We start from the raw sequence: 16,178 nt of genomic DNA on the forward strand, positions 1-16,178 counted from the left end.
TTGATCAGAGTCACCTTTGGTGCCTTCAGCAGATCGGACAGGATTTGGGAAGACACAGGTCTTACAGCCGACGTCACATCTCAGAGCAAAAACCAAACCATGAGGTGGAAATAACTGCCTTTAAAGCTCAAAGTGGAATGCAGGAAGGTGAGTTAAAGTTTATTTTCTTTTTTTCTTGCAGCCCAGGCACAACGGAGTAGAAATACTTTGCACTACACTACTCCTTTACTGAGAGAACAACCAACCCATACAATTTCATACAGTGTTCTGAAATGTTCTACAACTCTACTTACTAAACATGTGCAATGTGGTGGCAGCACTCAATGCTCATTTCTATTTTGCTGCCCGAACATTTTTCTGTGAAAATCATCTCAGCTTTGTCCTGTGTCTGCAAGACAAGCAAAACAAATCTATGGAGTGGGAAGCTCCACCCACCAGCTCTGGGAGAACTGAAAAGTATAGATGATAAATACAGAGCAGAACTCTGCAAAAATACCATATGCAAGTTATGTAATGACCTTAAATAATACTGCTACACAGGGCAGCTCCTGAAAAGTCACCTGAAATGACAGGCTTGCTTTAATATAAAGCATTAAGAACTTATTTCACCCACTAGTACTCTGAAACACAAATACAGAAAAAGCCTTTGACAGGATCCACTTGACATTCATGCAAGTAACATTGAGATATTTCAGATTCCCTGGAACTTTTATCTTAGCAATAATGCAAAATATGTTCACTGCCAACAGCATAAATACATATTAATAGTATACTCTGCTTCCTGGTTTAAAATTCTAAATAGCACAAGGCAAGAATGTTTTCCATCAGCTCTACCTTCTATATTGGTGATTGCAAAATCAACAAAAGGCACTAAAAACACCTCAACACTAGAGATAAGCGAATCGAAGTTGACGAACCCGAATTCGTTACGAATTTCATCAAAAATTTGATTTGCAACGAATACGAATATCGCCACGATTCTATCGCACGAATCACTTCATTAAACTCCATTTTACAGTGTTCCAGGCTATTGGAGTCCTAAGATGGCGGATCCAGATGTGAATACATGGGGCAGGGGATTATGGGAGGGCGGGAAACAGCGGTGGGAATGAAGGTAGGCGGGCTGACCCTGAACCACATGTGAGATGCAGCCTATCAGTGTTCACTGACCCCTGTGATGTCACAGCCCCTATATAATCGGTGGCCATCTTGCCTCTCTTCATTTCATCTATGCACTCAGATGGAGAGGACGGGACTGCGTGTGCGTGAATAGCTCATACCAAAGCAATACACTGCAACTGCTAGTCACATCAGCATTAGGGAAAGGCAGGAGTGCAGAGTGCGGTGCTGTTAATCTGAGAAGGATCATTGATAGCTAAACCTCCTATTCACATTATTGAGCATTGCAGCAGAGAGGGGCAGATAGCTGTCAGCTGCCTCATACAGATTTCTAAGCTGCCTGAACTTTCTGAAGCATCTTATCTCCTCATTTTTCAGCCCAATTGATTTTTTGCTCCACAAATATTCTGCTGCTCAGAATTGTGTGACAGAGTGCAATTTAGGGTTTAATCCCTGATTTTTTTTTTTTTGTGGTGCTGCACTGTTTGGTCGTGCTGCTGTTCAGAAATAAGTCATATTAGTGTGGACTTTAGTGCCTTTTTACCATTTTTCACCTGTTACTCTGTCTCTGTGATAAATTCAGTGTTATACCACATAAAATACACCTGCCGGTGTATTAAAGAAAAAAAAGTTTTTCCTGCGTACAAATACGCTTTTTCAGTGGCCTTATCATTGCAAAGGGCCTACATACAAGCAAATAGCGTACCATATACCACCTTTTTTTCTGTCTCTGTGCTAAATTCAGTGTTATACCACACGTTATACACCTGCAAGTGTATTAAAGAAAAATGTTTTTTTCCTGAGTACAAATACGCTTAACAGTGGCCTTATCATTGCAAAGGGCCTGTTTGCAGTATGTCAGGCAGGGAAGTGCCAGGACGTGCACAGAGAAGGGGCAGAGGCCTACATACGTCAGGCAGAGTTGGCAGCAGACTTGGAGCGAGTGGCAGCAGGAGTCACAGCAATAGGCCTGAGCTCCCGTTAACACCCAGTGGTCGTGTCGTCGACCGATCTCTCCTCGTGAATTAGTTTGCACACTCATCCCCATCATCACAAGCGACATCTGACAACCCCAGTCAAGAGTCGGTGGGTTCCTCAGACACAACCCTCAGTTGGCATGGCCCGGGAGCAGTCCCTGTAATCCCATTGCCTTTGTCCTATGCTGTTCCCTCTCCCAAAGAAGTATTTCATGCTTTGGGTTCAGCTCTACTATTTAGTGAGGACGATGTAATAGAGGACAGTCAGCATCTAATGGGCAGCCAAGAATATGAGGAGACATGTGTCCCTTGCTCCGCAAGGCGGGCAAGTATTGATTCGGAGAGTGACGTGGGAGGCAGTGTTTCAATTGTTCAGGGTCCTGAGGCAGACACTGTTGTGGAACACGAGGAGGACATCAGTGAGGTGCACACATCTTTTGATGATGATGAACCCGATCGCAATTGGGAGCCGCGTGCAGAAGCCGGGGCTTCATCATCATCAGGAGAAGAGATTTGCTCTTTGTCTATGAGGCAGCAAGGCGGTAGCACGGTTGGCAATCAGCGTGGTAGTGACAGTAGTGGAAATTCAGGAGCCAAACGTGCCAGGGGGAGACCAGCTGCTTCGCGGCAAGCTACCATTCAGGGAGGTAGTGGAACAGGGGTTCCTGGAGACGGCGCCAATAGCAGTGAAATAGTGCGAACTGCGGGTGGGAAAATCAGCTACTCTGCGGTGTGGTTGTTCTTCATAAAGAATCCGGAGGACCTTAGCGTAGTCACATGCAAAATCTGTGGGCAAAAAGTGAAGCGTGGCCAGGGTCCCAATCTCGGCACCACGGCCCTGCGCCAACACATGATTCGCCACCATAAAGCGGCCTGCCGCATCACCCAGCGGCCATCCGCTCCCTCCGTCATCCAGCCAAGGCTCCCCCACCTCAACCGAAGGGAATATTGTGTCAAACCCTCCTTCTTGCGCTCCTGCTTCTTCCGCTCGTAGTCAGCCATTCAGCCAACAATCGATCAGCTAAGCCTTGTCCAAGAGACAACAGTGTGCACCCACTCATCCAATGGCGCAGAAGTTCAATGTGCTCCCGTCCAAGTTGCTGGTGTTGCAGTCCCTCTCTTTCCAACTGGTGGACTCTGCAGCTTTCAGGGAATTGATGGCTTTTGCCGAGCCGAGGTGGAGAGTCCCAAGCCGTCATTTCTTTGCGAAGAAGGCAGTACCAGCCCTGCATAAGTTTGTACAAGAGAAGGTAGGCCAGTCCTTGAGCCTGTCGGTGTGTTCAAAAGTGCATGGCAGCGCCGACGTGTGGAGCTGTAACTACGGGCAGGGACAATACATGTCTTTTACGGCCCACTGGGTAAATGTTGTTCCTGCACAGCCACAACAGCAACTTGGACAGGTCACACCGCTTCCTCCTCCACGCTCTGGCTCCCAGACAGTTGGTCCTTTTACAGTGTGCTCCTCCTCCTCCTCCTCCCCCGTGTCCTCGGCCTCCACTGCATGTCCAAATCTCGTTGGCCCTTCATCTTACCACATGTGTAGGGCACAGCGGTGTCAAGCCGTAATTCACATGGTTTGCCTTGGCGAACGGAGTCACACGGGGAGGAGCTGCTAAAGTTCATTCGGGAAGAAATCTGAGTATGGCTTACTCCAAGAATTTTGGAAATGGGAACCATGGTGATCGACAATGGGAAGAACATTGTGGCCGCGCTGCGACAAGGACGTCCTGACAATGGCAATGACGTCCTGACAATGCATGCACTTCAGCCACTCGTACACCGCCAAGCACACTTTGCTTGAGCTGCAGCGTCAGAACGGTATCCCACAACATAGTCTCATTTGTGACATTGCCACACGTTGGAATTCCACCCTCCATATGTTGGACAGACTATACGAACAAAGAAAAGCCATCAAGGATTTTTTGATGATACAAGCAGATAGGAGTACTCCCCTGTGTAACTTCAATGTGAACGAGTGGCAGCTCATACGTGACACCTGCCGTTTGCTGAGGCCCTTTGAGGAAGCCACATTTTTTGTTAGTCGCTCGAATTACGCCATGAACGACGTAATTCCACTCCTACATTTAGTCCAAAAAATGATTGAAAACATGGCTGGTCACGGCAATGGAGACGTTGCGCCTGCATCAGAAGGCTACATGAGTCCTGTGGGGGATGAACTGGAGGAGGATGATGAGGGGCAGAGCGGAGCACAGTTTACGGTGGGTGAGATGGCCGGTGTTTCTGGTCATTGGACAGGAAAGGAGGAGCAGGAGCAGCTAGAGGAGCTGGAGGGTTATTACGAGGGAGGCGAGACAGAGGACCCAGACACACCGTGGCAGTATGCAGTGGAGATGGAGGCAGGTAGTCCCGGCGAGTCACTGTCACAAATGGCACGATGCATGCTGAGTTGCTTGCGTAGTGACCCCCGAATTGTCAAAATTCGTTAGAGTGATGACTTCTGGATCTCCACCTTATTAGACCCTCGCTACCGGCCCAGAATGGGGGTCTTTTTTACACCCACTGAGAGGGAGGACACACTGACCTACTTCAGGGAGCTTCTACGTAGTCGGTTGGCCGATGCCTATCGGCCACATGGTCCATCCATTCGCAGGTCTGACTCGGGGGCCCTCTGCGCTCACCTTCCACTGCCACGGCTGCTGGGGAGGGGAGAGGTGGCAGGAGCGGTACCGGCTCAATCAGCAGCAGCCTGAGTCTACAGTCGCTGATGAGTAGCTTCCTTCAGCCGCATAGTGAAGCTACTCATCAGCAGCAGGTGGACATGGAGCATGACCTGAACCAGCAGGTGGTGGCTTACCTCGACATGACCCTGCCAACAACCGTTGAAGATCCGCTGGACTTTTGGGCAGCCAAACTCGATTTATGGCCGCAACTAGAAGAGTTTGCCCTGGAAAAGCTGTCCTGCCTGGCCAGTAGTGTGCCATCAGAGCGGGTGTTTAGTGCGGCCGGGGCAATAGTCACCCCAAGGCAAACTCGTCTGTCCACTAAAAATGTGGAGAGACTGACGTTTGTCAAGATGAATCTGGGATGGATCAGCCAGGATTTCCAGCCACCAATGACAGATGGGTCTGAGTAGATTGACCATGCTCCTACAACTAAATTTTCTCTATTGTGGTTGGTTATGAAACCCTCTGGGGCAGACCTGGGCATTGTATGGCCTGCTTGCCACATACGGCCCTTTGATTGACTCTGACCGTTCCGCGCTGATTGGGGGACAACTATGCTGCCTAATCTGGGGGGCAACTATGCTCCTAATCTGGGGGACATCTATGCTGCCTAATCTGGGGGACATCTATGCTGCCTAATCTGGGTGACATCTATGCTGCCTAATCTGGGGGACAACTATGCTCCTTATCTGGGGGACAACTATGCTCCTAACCTGGGGGACAACTATGCTCCTAATCTGGTGGACATCTATGATGCCTAATCTGGGGGACAAGTATGCTCCTAATCTGTGGGACATCTATGCTGCCTACTCTGGGGGACAAGTATGCTCCTAATCTGGGGGACATCTATGCTGCCAAATCTGGGGGACAATTATGCTCCTAATATGGGGGACATCTATGCTGCCTAATCTGGGTGACATCTATGCTGCCTAATCTGGGGGACAACTATGCTCCTAATCTGGGGGACATCTATGCTGCCTAATCTGGATGACATCTATGCTGCCTAATCTGGCGGACAACTATGCTCCTAATCTGGGGGACATCTATGCTGCCTAATCTGGGGGACAAGTATGCTCCTAATCTGGGGGACATCTATGCTGCCTACTCTGGGGGACAAGTATGCTCCTAATCTGGGGGACATCTATACTGCCTAATCTGGGGGACAACTATGCTCCTAATCTGGGGGACAACTAAATTCCTAATCTGGTGAACATCTATGCTGCCTAATCTGGGGGACATCTATGCAGCCTAATCTGGGGGACATCTATGCTGCCTAATCTGGGTGACATCTATGCTGCCTAATCTGGGGGACAAATATGCTCCTAATCTGGGGGACATCTATGCTGCCTAATCTGGGGGACAAGTATGCTCCTAATCTGGGGGACATCTATGCTGTCTACTCTGTGGGATAAGTATGCTCCTAATCTGGGGGACATCTATGCTGCCTAATCTGGGTGACATCTATGCTGCCTAATCTGGGGGACAAGTATGCTCCTAATCTGGGGGACATCTATGCTGCCTAATCTGGGGGACAACTATGCTCCTAATCTGGGGGACATTTATGCTGCCTAATCTTGGGACAAGTATGCTCCTAATCTGGTGGACATCTATGCTGCCTATTCTGGGGGACAACTATGCTCCTAATATGGGGAAAACTGATGCTTCTGGCCTGGGGTCTATAATTTTTTGAATTTTAGCAGTAGCTAAATACATGCTTAATGCAAATGTCAACATTGATCTTTAAATGTAAGGGGTTATGAAACCCTCTTGGGTACTGCGAATGACTGCTCCAGACTCATTCTGTGTCTTTCACAAACTACTTGCCTCCCTGGTGCCTCAGGCCTTGGGCCTATAATTTTTTGTAGTTTAACAGTAGCTAAATACATGCTTAATGCAAATGTAAACATTGATCTTTAAATGTAAGGGGTTATGAAACCCTCTTGGGTACTGCAAATGCATGCTCCAGACTCATTCTGTGTCTTTCAGGAACTACTTGCCTCCCTGGTGCCTCTGGCCTTGGGCCTTAAATTTTTGGATGTTTAGCAGTAGCTAAATACATGCTTAATGCAAATTTCAACAATGATCGTTAAATTCTCGGCGCTCTGCCAGGGCCTTCCTCTACCCCGCCTGGGCCAATCCGAGGACCTCACTAACCAACTCACTAACTAATCCAATCGCTTATAGCGACGAGCGGTGTGTACAAAGGGCAGGGACTTAATCAACGCCAGCTTATGACCCTCACTTACTGGTAATTCCTTGTTTTAAGGTTAAATAATTGCAATCCCAGATCCCTATCACGAACTGGTTTGCAACACGCACCTGTCCTTGAAAGATAGAGACACACTAATCCGTTCAGTGGAGCACGCCTGCGGCCCCGGACATCTGAGGGCATAACACACCTGTTATTGCTCGATCTCGCAATTGATCGGGCAGGGTAAAGGGTTATTAATGCCTCTTGGGTACTGCTGAGGCCTACTCCTGACTGCTCCTGGTGCAATGTATGGGGTAATTAAACACTCTTGGGTAGTGTTATTGTTAAATTTACTGGTAATTTTATCAGTAATAAAATTGAATTTTGCAGAATGCTAACCGGTACACAATGGAACGCTTGTTGCGTGTAATTTTTTTATGAAAAAATAAATAAATAGATGGAGAGGGATTAACTCTGCTTAATCAATTTTTGGCGATTAGAATCCTTTTGTCATCTGTTTTTTTGGAGACAGATGCGCTTACACACATGTAATAATTTTTTTAACCAAATTTCAAACATTGTGTGGTTTATTATTTTTGAGAAGAATGTCTTTTGGTGGTCCACCGTCCTGCATTATAGAGTCTTCTGAACTGCTGTATATGCGCTTGTTTTAAAAAAAAAAAGGTATTTTGTCAGACCATTTCAATAAAATTTTGCGTTTTTTCCGGGTGGATTGTGAAGCCCGGGTGATGGGTGTGTAGTGTGTACTCGTGCATCAGTCAACTCCAGTCTGTGTCCGTTAGGCAGCAGATGTGGGGCCTTGGTCTTGGAATTTCAATTTTTTTTTATCTTGAACATATTGCGTGGTTTATTATTTTAAGAAGAATGTCTATTGGTGGTCCACTGTCCTGCATTATAGAGTCTTCTGAAATGCTGTATATGCACTTGTTTTAAAAAAAAAAAACAGGTATTTTGTCAGACAATTTCAATAACATTTTATGTTTTTTTGGGGTGGATTGTGAAGCCCGGCTGTGTACTCGTGCATCAGCCAACTCCAGGCTCTGTCTTTCAGGCAATCTATGGGTTCCTGATGCCGCAGAGGAGGGGCCTGGGTCTGGGAATTTAACATTTTTGGATTGCGGGTGCTACCAAAAAGATGGACACACCCTAATCCGTTCAGTGGAACGCGCCTGCAGCCCCGGACATCTAAGGGCATAACACACCTGTTATTGCTCGATTTCAGGAGAAGGGGGGTTCATCATCGGGAGAAGAGAGTTGCAGGCTGCCCTTGAGTCAGCAAGGCGGTAGCACGCTTGGCAGTCAGCGTGGTGTGGCAGTAGTGGAAATTCTGGAGCCAAACGTGCCCGGGGGAGACCACCTGCTTCGCGGCAGCTTACCTTTCAGGGAGTTAGCGGGTTACCAGCACCGGTCGATGAAAAATAGAGACACGCTAATCCGTTCAGTGGAACGCGCCGGCGGCCTTGGAAATCTGAGGGCATAACACACCTGGTATTGCTCGATCGTGCAAAGGTAGGGAGTTATTAAAGCCTCTTGGGTACTACTGAGACCTACTCCTGACTGCTCCTGGTGTAATGTATGGGGTAATTAAACACTCTTGGGTAGTGTTTTTTTAATTTATTTACTGATAATTTTATCGGTAATAAAATTGAATTTTCCAGAATGCTAATCGTTACACAACGGAACGCTTGTTGCGTGTGATTTTTTAATGAAAATAAAATTAAAAAAAACGGACAGGGATTAACTCTGCTTCATCATTTTGGGCGAAAAAAGTCCTTTGGTGATCTGATCTTTTGGAGACAGATGCGCTTACACACATATTGAATTAGTTTTTGTAAAAAAATTTCAAACATTGTGTGGTTTATTATTTTTGAGAAGAATGTCTTGGGTGGTCCACCGTCCTGCATTATAGAGTCTTGTGAACTGTTGGATATGCGCTTGTACTTACACAAAGATATTTCTTTAAAAAATGTCTAAAATGTTGTTTTTTGGAGGGGATTGTGAAGCCCTGGTGTGTACTCTTGCATCAGCCAACTCCAGGCTGTGTCATGCAGGCAATATATGGGTTACTGATGCCGCAGGGGTGGGGCCTGGTTCTGGAAATTTTAAATTTTTGGATAGCGGGTGCTACCAATGAGAAATCTTTGACAAAATGTTCTCATTGTGTTGTTTTTGGAGCTGGGATTGTGAAACCCTGGTGTGTACTGGTGCATCAGCCAACTCCAGGCTGTGTCCTTCAGGCAATATATGGGTTACTGATGCCGCAGAGGTGGGGCCTGGGTCTGTTAATTTCAAATTTTTGGATAGCGGGTGCTACCAATGAGAAATCTTTGTCAAAAATGTAATATATTGTATTGTTTTTTTAGGGGGGATTGTGAAGCCCTGGTGTGTAGTGTACTAGTGCATCAGCCAACTCCACGCTGTGCCATTAAGCCACTAAATGGTCTCCTCTTGCTGCCAACATGTCCACGCTATGTCATTCAGTCACTATATGGTCTCCTGACACTGATGCCACCACCAGGCTCTGTCATTGTGCTGCTGTGCGGCAGTGATTCTAAGAGCGATGCCGGTAATCTGCATGCTATTCTGAATAACAGTATTATTTCACTACCCCAGCACACTCTATTTGCGTTTTAGGACACATCAAAGTGTTCTTTACTCCTATAGAGGTTGTATGTAGGCTAGAAATAGCCTTTTTTAATATCGATTCGCCGCGAACAAATTCAGATCGAAACAACCTTTCCCTGAAAATTTGACGAATCGGCTGAATCGAATTTTGGAAAAGTTCGCTCATCTCTACTCAACACCTCAAATTTAAAGCCTTGAGAATAAACACTAATCCATTCAAGTTAATCCATTTTAAACAAGGCTCCCCTTCAGGTTGCCCAACATTGGACTGACCACTTCAACTTAAATTACTCACCCCTCTACAAAAATGTAATTGCAACCTGGTCACTATCTCAAAGATAGGTAGAAAAACATTTAGTAAATGTTTTCTTTAACCCCTTAGGGACACAGTTTTTTTTTTTTTTTCATATTTGAACTTTAATTTTTTCCTGCCCACCTTCTAAAAATCATAACAATTTCAATTGTCCACCAATTATACTTTGTAATGACATCAATCATTTCACTACAAAATCTACGGCAAAACAAAAAAAAAATTTGTTGGGCTAAATATTTTTTTTTTTAAACTCCATTTTGTGACCTCAGGGGGATTCTGATTCTACAAAGAGAAATGACACATTTGCCCAGATTTATCAAATTGTGTGAGAGAAAAAGTGGAGTGATCACAGCTCAGCTTTCACTTTACCAGAGCTCATTATCTGAGCTGTGATTGGGTGCTTCAGAAAACTCACTCCACATTTTCTCTTACACAGTTTAATAAATCTGGGCCATTATCTTTATTTTAAAGGTTTATATGGTTACAATGATACCCAACTTATAGCATTTTTATTTTCTTTTTCTTAAAAAAAAAAAGAAAATAAGCATGTTTAAAAATTTTCTCTTCTGACCCTCTATAACTTTTTTATTTTTCCGTGTATGAGGATAATTTACTGCGTCGTGATCTGTAGTTTTTATTGGTACCATTTTTGTTTTGATGGAACTTTTTGATAGCTTTTTATACATTCTTTTTAGGGTATACAAAGTGATTAAAATACACAATTCTGGACTTTGGTATTTTTTTAATGTATACGTCATTGAACGTGCAGTTTAATAACATATATATATATATATATATATATATATATATATATATATATATGTGGTAGCCCTCGGGGGGTGTATGGTAGTGGTGGTATGGCAACGGTATATGAGGGGTTAATATTAACCCTGTCACTCGTGACGCCAGGGTGAGGGCTGATATTATTGAGGTATAGCTTCGGCCTATTGCCGCCCTTCCCAGAAACGACAGGCGTATGCAGATAATGACTGAAGGTCCACATTGGAGTTAAACTTGAACTGAAGTAAACTTTACTCTTGAACTTGCGGTACATTCAGAATACAGTAACAGTCTCTGTAATACACTTGTATAGACTTTAATGACTGACAGTTGCTGTGGACCTTGCGTCTTTTGCAGGTTAATAGAATCAAGGTAATTGGTGCATGGATCCGTCCGGATTTAGGGGTAGATTAGGTCTGGTAGTCCAGCAGAGTGTTTGGGGATTGATACACTCTATAACTATAATTGTTCAGCCGTTGCCGCAAGGCTCAGGCCTAACTCACTGCGATTACTACTGTACAGGTCTTCTCTCATTAATAGCACAGGAGCAAGAGACCTAAAATGGCTGCCGCGTCCCTTATATGGACAGGGGGCGGAGCATGATTTGATAGGTCCAAGGTCAGCTGTCACTCACCGTCACACAGGCTTCTGGGTGATCATCTGACTTCCTATACACATAATAATACCAAAACGAGGCTAGAAATACCAAAGTGAGGCCTGGAACGCATCCGGAGTGAGGCTTGGAACACATCACATGACCCGAAGGCCCTGCGACGCCACAGAAACAAGTAATTAACCATTTATTTACATATTTTATGCTATTTACATTAACCTATGCATAAATTACTAATTATATACTAGAAAAGAGGCGACTAGGGGTAGACTGGATTAATAGGGATCCCTACATCCTAGGGACTCTGGCTATGGGGACCCATAAATAAACAAGTACCATATAGAATGAGGTACTGGGACACCACATATATATTTTTTTATAAATATTTTATTTGTATTATTTTCACAAAGCAAAGAAAGTAAACAATGTATCAAGTGCAATGTAAGATGTACATTGAGAAAAAACAGGCAATGTCAGAGGGGAGCCAAGTGTACAAATGGGTTTACATGTCAGGGTATTCTTACAAGAACAATTAACATCACATAGAAATGCGAGAAGAAAATAAATAAAGTGGAAGAGAAGCTTCCCTCTGATGGCAAAAGTAAACTAACCTATAAAACTAAGTGGAGGGGGAGGAAGGATGGGGGGGGGGAGGGGATAGAGAGTTAGGAGGAGAAAGGGAGAGAAATAGAAAATAAAAAAGAAAAGAGGAGGAGAGGAAGGGGAGCCAGGGGGAGAGAGGAGGAAAGGGGTGGTCCACAAGATAAGAGAGAGCGAAAAATAGACATACCTCATAGAACAGCCGCGGTTCCAGGTGGCTCCAGATCCAAGAGTCAGGAATATCAGGGCAAGGAGTAATCTGAACCCAGCACTACTAGGGAAGGGGGGCACAGAGAAACCAGATCCCTAAATTCCAGGGAGGAGACAAATTCTAGCCATGGGTACCAGATGGACACGTGTTTATCTGACTCCACTAATAGTTCCTCCATTCTGAAGAGGTGAGCAACCTCCTGAAGCCGGTACGAGAGGGACGGGGGGGGGGGGGGGGGGTTGAGGAACGCCAGAGGTGGGGAATACCAGTTTTAGCTGTCAAGAGTAGGAAGCGAGCTAGGGTCTTAGATCCCCTCTGAATCCCTGTTGGAAGCACAGAGAGTAGGAGAGGAAGCAGGTCCAGAGGCAAGCGAAGGGAGGTCAAGCGATGCACTAGGTTCAGCACCTGAGACCAGTAGGTAGAGAGAAAGGGGTAGGTCAGCCATACGTGTTGGATTGTACCACACGAAGCTCCACAATGCCAACAGTTGTCTGTAACCCTGTACCACCTGTACCAGCAGTTTATAATTTGTTTCCTGTGCTTTGCAGGAAATCGACGTCTTGTGACACACGGCCACCATCATAATCCATTACTCTTCAGTGAAAGTATAGGATAAGGCTTCAAAGGAACCCGGCTCAATCGGCGCTGAACGACCACAACAGGTGAACAGTTAAAAGGAATTTATTTGACCAGAATGCAACGCGTTTCGCTGTGAATGCGCAGCTTCCTCAGGCATGACAGATGGAGTACACAGCAAGTTTAAATAGGTAAGAATTAACCCATTGGATTACTGGATCTTCAAATTATCAACTTTAACCCCTCAGGGACTTAATGAATCAATAGAAAATGTTCGATAAAAATTTCTTTCAATCTATAGTGTCCTTTTCTTTTTGTTCTTTTATTTTCCTGACATTTTTATAAAGTCATATATATATATATATATATATATATATATATATACATTTTTATGTTGCTGCATGTATAAGACACTTTTTATATATATCATCCGAAAAAGATTTTATTTTTTATTTTTAATTAAAAAAAACAGCTGTTTACCCCAGCAACCCCCAGCATTAACTATTCATTATAAATTATTTGCAAATTTTTTCTTTGGTATATATTGTCTATTGTGTTTATACATTTGTACATGTTTGTAAACTTTTTTTTTTTTTTTTTTTACTCTTGTGATATATGTGAATGGGATATATAATTTTCTGTATTTTTATGCATTTTTCTATTTGTATTATTGTACTGCGTGCTGCGGGTTACCTTGGGTTTCGCCGACGGCGGTATCCCTTGACAACCCGTAGCAGGAGTTAACATCTATGAAGTTTATATTCTTGTTTATATAACATTGTATATTGTCTGTAATATCTATTGTGAGGTCCTACATTGCGACTGGCCGTGGTATCCACTGCTTTTGCAACTCGCAATGTGGACCAATTAAAATAGAGAGGTTACATACCTTCTATTTTGTTTTGTCAACTAATGGGTTAATTCTTACCTATTTAAACCTGCTGTGTACTCCATCTGTCATGCCTGAGGAAGCTGTGCATGCGCAGCGAAAAGCATTGCATTCTGGTCAAATAAATTCCTTTTAACCGTTCACCTGTTGTGGTAGTTCAGCGCCGATTGAGCCGGGTTCCTTTGAAGCCTTATCCTATACTGCAAATATCTATTGGAGGGCAGCAGTCGACCTACCATTATCCCACGCTTACATCATTGTTATGTATGAATTTGCACAACCACCCAGGGTGAGCAAGTAATTTGTATAATAATTATTTCACCACAGGTTCTGACGTTACTACTCTATGGAGCACCTGTTTCTCTCATTCTTCAGTGAAAAAACGACCCACTGCCCTCTCCCAGCTAAGCCGAAAGGGAAGGGGTTGAGCGTCCAGAAAAAGATTGTAGAGAACACTTATAGGTCAATGGACCTTCGAAGATGAGGCGCAGTGACGTTCAAAGGGAGTTAGCGGTCGATGGAGATGGAGGGTTGTCCTAGTCATAGCGTAAAAATGATGTAATTCTGAATATTGGAAGGTATACTTTGACAAAGGAGAGACCTTAGCTATCAGTATGGAAAGTGGTTTCAAAGAGGCATTATCAAGGAAGTCTTTGAAGGTCTCCCCATCCACCCTGTGTCTGCTTAGAAAGAGGAAGCAGAAAAGGCCGGGCTAAAGGCCTTTTTGTGAAAAATTGGGGTCATAGGACCGTCAGGTGTTGATTTCTGGGAACATTTCAGGTAAGAGACCTGCATTGAGGCTATAGAGGCCATGATCGGGGGAAGCGAGGAGATAGTTGGTTTAGAGAGTTCATGACTCTGATGCCAAATGAGGGCTCTGGGGACTAAATGTAAGGTAGAAGATTCTAACTGGATCCACTGCTTTGAGTCTCTATGAGGGAAGCCGTCTAGGACACGAGAAAGCACTGAGGATAAATAGAGATGCAGTCTGGGAGGGCCAATCCCCCCTCCCTCTTTCTACGTATCAGGACAGTTCTCACTATCCTTGGATGTCTATTAGCCCACACAAAGCCAGACAGGAGTCCCGAAAGGGTATGAAACAAAGAGTGGGGTAAATGTGTAGGGATACAGGAAAATAGATATAGAAGGCAGGGGAGTACGTTCATCTTAATGATGTTAATTCTCCCTAGCCAGGAAAAGTCCTTGTGTTGCCCATCTGGCTAGGTCTGATCTAAGAGACTGAAGGAGGGGGGGGGGAATTAAGAAATGAAGTCTGTAAGAGTCAGAAAGGTTAGAAGGGACTTGCACACCTAAGTATTTAAGGAATAAGATTGCCAAGCAAAAGGATTGGTGGTACATACATGATGAACCATAGTGGTCGGGAGAGAAATATTGAGTGCCTCACATTTCGTAGGATTGAGTTTATAATTTCTATGCAAAGTGAAACGGTGAAACGTGGCCACTAAGGAGGAGAGGGAAGTCATAGGGGAAGAGAAAAAAAAATAAAATCATCCGAAAAAGCTGAGCATTTGAAATGGCACGAGGGGATATCCAAACTAGGGATCGACCGATTATCGGTATGGCCGATATTATCGTCCGATAATCACGATTTTGGGCATTATCGGTATCGGAAATGATCTTGCCGATAAGCCGATAATGCCCCGCCCCCTGAACCGCCCCCACCGCACCGCGACCGCCACCCCCTGGACCCACCGCACCGCACCCCCGACCCATGTCGCACCCCCCACCGTGATGCTAGGCGGTATACCGGTATGGATTTTTTCCCATACCGCTATACCGATCGGGCCCCTCCCCCACCCTCCGAGTCAATAAAAAAATTAAACTTACCCGTAATGGGGGTGGTCCCGGCCATCCTTCCTTCATTTAGTGTCCGGGGGCTTTCCGGGTGGAGGGTGGTCCGGTCCGGGCTGTCCTTCTTCTCCCACGGGCGTCACTGCGCAGCCGGAGCCTGCCCGAAGTGGAGAAGATGACCGCCAGAGAAGAAGGACAGCCCGGACCGGACCACCCTCCACCCGGAATCCCCTACAGGAACGATGGATGGATGGCCCGGACCACCCTGACAGGTAGGGGAGAGAAGCGGGTGGTGGCGGCGGCGGTCAAGGCCCCGCAAAAGCCACTGCAGATCATTGATTTAAAGCGCCCGCTTTAAATCAATGATCTGCAGCGGTGTCGCAGGGGGTTAAATAGCCGATAACTTATACCGGAATATCGGTATAAGTTATCGGCTATCGGCCCTAATCTGCACCGATTATCGGTATCGGTATCGGCCCTAAAAAAACGATATCGGTCGATCCCTAATCCAAACCATTAATGTTAGGGTTACGGCGGATGTCAATAAGGAGGACTGAGTGACTGCATCCCCATTTCCCTCATTACCTCTCTCCCCTGTTATGCCAACAAAGTCACACTAATCCTTGGAAAGTTGCTGTATCACGTTTATATCTGCATTAGTTTGCACCCTGTACCTGTATCTGTATAGTCTTTGTCCTAACATGCACTTACGGCAGTTCATTCAGTATACCAGTATACAGTACCATATGGTGTAGTGCACATTATAT

Source organism: Hyla sarda, chromosome 2 (assembly GCF_029499605.1).
Source record: "Hyla sarda isolate aHylSar1 chromosome 2, aHylSar1.hap1, whole genome shotgun sequence".
NCBI lineage: Eukaryota > Metazoa > Chordata > Amphibia > Anura > Hylidae > Hyla > Hyla sarda.